The following is a 3,651-nucleotide window of genomic DNA, read 5'->3' on the forward strand; positions in this document are numbered from 1 at the left end:
CTGCCCAACCCTGTCTACAATATCAAAATCCTGGACAATCCCTTTAAGGGCATCTAACAGATGCATAGACTTCAATAGATGTGAGGTGACAGATCCCTCTACTAAATATATATCCCTTGGACAACTAAATATATTTAATGCATCAGAAATACTACATTGCCCTAGGGTGGGCAAATACCAGAAGCCGAGCCACTGAAGAAGTCAATATGGCTCCAGCCATGGTGGAACTGCTCAGTGATATTCCTAAAGTCAACTAAATCCATCAGGATCCTTTTAAATACGTTACACAAGGGATCCATCATAGCTTCCCCAGACTCCCAAGTTGTGCAGGGATATATCTCCCATTCTGCGGTATAATTTGCTGTTCAGGAGTAGAGATGTTGAGGGACAATCATTTTGAGAGCCATCATGGTGGCCATATTTGATGAGACATAGGTCCTGACTGTACAGAACTGTTCACAACCTGACCGCAGTGTTATACTAAGTGATTCAGCAGTTTTCTTCAGGGGAAAACACAAGCCTCCAGCCCGACCCAATATCTTAGTCCCTGGAGTTTTCCAGGAGTGGCAGAGATCATGTTTAAACAGCAGATAGAGAGTCCACAGATGAAAATAGCCGTGTGGAGGAAGGGAGCAGGCGTCATGCTGAGCCTGAGGAAGGATATGCTCTGGACGGCTGCCATGCTTCTGTGTCTAAATCAGGTGTAAACAGAACACCAGAGCAAGAAGCATATACAAGGCCGTCTACACGACGCCAGGCTTAGGAAAGTAGCAAAGGGTATGCAAGGGCAAAACATCCACACTGAAAGGTGGGATCCTGTCCGGCGGGCCCTGTTTACTAGGGAGGGGGTCTCTCCGGCGGGCCCTGTTTACCAGGGAGGGGGTCTCTCCGGCGGGCCCTGTTTACCAGGGAGGGGGTCTCTCCGGCGGGCCCTGTTCACCAGGGAGGGGGTCTCTCCGGCGGGCCCTGTTCACCAGGGAGGGGGTCTCTCGGTCACACGGGGAGAGCTCTCTGGTTGTCTTCCTTTACGGGGTGCTCTCTGGTGGTCACAGTTTACAGAAGAAGGACTTGCTGGTGGTTTCTGTGACCGGTGGCAGGCTTTCTATGCACCTGGCTCCCCAATTCCCATCTCTAGTGGGAGACCAGAGCAGGACAGACTGTACCCTGCAGCTCAACAACTGGTGGCGAGTCACTGCTGACAAGGTGACACAAGAGGACCCCTCACTCCTGATCTCCAGAGGACCCCTGATCTCCAGAGGATCCCTCTATCTCCTGATCTCCAGAGGATCCCTCTATCTCAGGCATCCTCAAACTGCGGCCCTCCAGATGTTGTAAAACTACAACTCCCACAATGCCCTGCTGTAGGCTGATACCTGTAGGCTGTTCGGGCATGCTGGGAGTTGTAGTTTTGCAACAGCTGGAGGGCCGCAGTTTGAGGATGCCTGCTCTATCTCCTGATCTCTGTCAGCTACAGAAGTACAGATTCTGGAAATAATTAACTAGGGACAAAATCTGATTATTCTACAATAAGACCTCAGGTTTCACATATTTCCATACCCCCTATCCAGAGGAAGCTCCAGCTAATTACTGTGGTTTATGTCAGGTGGACTACATACTGGAGACGCACTTACCTGCCTAATTTAAAAAGTAATCATTCCAGATTCCATACTTGAGTAATCACAGGAAAAAAATGTGAATAACAAGAAACTAAACACCACGTGAGGGCGCAGGGGGCACGCGTCACCTGCCAGGTGCAAACGTTCTGACGTTCAGTATATTTATGACAGTACATATTAACTCCTCCTGTCCCAGCCGGTCATTGGGTTTATGTACACACCAAGGCGCTGAACTATCAAATACTGTGGACTATAGGACGGTCATAAAGCTGTAAACAACATGAGGACAGCACAAAATAAAATATAAGGTGTAGTGTCAATGATGCGTTTTTTGGGGCCCAGTTGATTTCGGATTAACCAGAACTTCTGGGACTAATGGACTCCATGTCATCATCTGTGAGGTTAGGAGAGGGGCAAAGGATATTCTTGCCACCTGCTCATCATAACAACCGCCCCCCTATGTCTATTATTAATATTGGGGGGCTTCTGAGCTGTGGTGTATGGGATCAAAATACTGAAAGGAGAAACTTTCCAATATACCCACCTTACCGCTTTCCCATGATCCTCGAAGGTCTACCGCCCATAGTGATGACATATCACTGTCATGTGGGGACATCACTATGGCAAAATGGCATCAGAGTGGGAATAATACAAAATCAGTCATACCGCCGCTCTAGCTTTTGGAGACTGGCGGCCATCTTCCACTTTTAGGGCACCTATCAGTAAGCATAAGTGACACGGTGGTCACAAGGAATAAGGAACATGGAGGTCGTCCCCCCCCCGTACCACTACCAGCGGCGTCCGCTAACAAGCTACTGACAAGTCTGTTTATTAGCAATCAACATTGCAAAAAAAAAATATATGGGAATTTAAAGGACTTCATAAAAAAATTATTTGTGGTCGGAGTTTCCCTTTAATTACCTTCTCAACAGGTCAAATATGTATTCTAGCGACGCAAACTATTTCGTATACGCCGGGCGATGTCGTCTTGGTGTCCCATATCAATCACGACCCATCGACTGGCAAAAACAAAAAACTTGAAGCAATGGCATCCGTTTGCGATGGCCCCCAGTTATCGATGGCGGACATGGCTATGGGTGGCATCATGCCATAGTGGCCCATTAGTGACACTCAGGCCCCTAGAAAGTCCAGGCACAATAACAAATAATGCACTCACCAAAGCTCCTCCTGTGCTTAAAAGGCCGCTCTGACGGCATCTTGGGCTCTACCAGTCCCGACTCCAAGCACGTCCAGATAGGGTCTTCAGAGGTGTCTACCCGGCCGCTCGTCTTCTCTCTGCCCCCAGTGCTGCCCTCCCTAGTCCTCCTAGTGCCCAGTGCCCAGTGCCCTCTGCCCGAGCCTCTGAGCTCACACCGTGCTGCGCCGCTGGAACAAACATTATGACGTCACCAAGGGGGAGGCTGGAATCTGCTGAACGTGAAGCGCCATCTTGTGGTATTAAGCGTACACTGCAGGTTTCTCTCCGCCCTCCTGCTGATCAGTGCCTCGTGTAGCTAGCAGCAGGTAGGTAGATATACAGCCCGGGCAGCCGAGGATCTGCCTATGGCGGCGAAATAACTTGGAGTGAAACAGATCAATTAAATCGCTATTGAAAAAGCTAAGGATCGATCATTAGGTCTACACTCAAGTACTGTGGATCAGCAGATTTTTGCAGAGCCTCGTTAGCGCAGTAGGTAGCGCGTCAGTCTCATAATCTGAAGGTCGTGAGTTCGATCCTCACACGGGGCACAAGCTTTTTTTTTTTTATATAATTCATTTTTTGTGTCGTTTAATCTGATTTACTACACTGACTTCTATATAACATTAACAATTTATAGGAAGTATAGCCGTTACTGTTATATATCTGGCAGGGATTGTGACTTTATTCTAGGAGTGCTGTGACAGGCAGGGATATATAACATGCATATCTCCTAATATATAAAAAGGCCCGACTGGGACATTATTTGCGCAAATAAAAAATTAAACTACACCTCTAACTCGGCTCCAATGCTATACACACTCAATCCCACTCAGT

At 48.0% G+C, this 3,651-nt stretch overlaps 1 non-coding gene across 1 annotated transcript; it reads left to right on the forward strand.

Moving 5' to 3' along the window:
- The first annotated feature begins 3,292 nt into the window (after positions 1-3,292).
- Positions 3,293-3,365, forward strand: TRNAM-CAU. Its single transcript has one exon. It is a non-coding gene; the product is annotated as a tRNA-Met (tRNA).
- The last annotated feature ends 286 nt before the right edge of the window (positions 3,366-3,651 follow it).

The sequence above is a fragment of the Bufo gargarizans genome, chromosome 6 (assembly GCF_014858855.1).
Source record: "Bufo gargarizans isolate SCDJY-AF-19 chromosome 6, ASM1485885v1, whole genome shotgun sequence".
Lineage (NCBI taxonomy): Eukaryota > Metazoa > Chordata > Amphibia > Anura > Bufonidae > Bufo > Bufo gargarizans.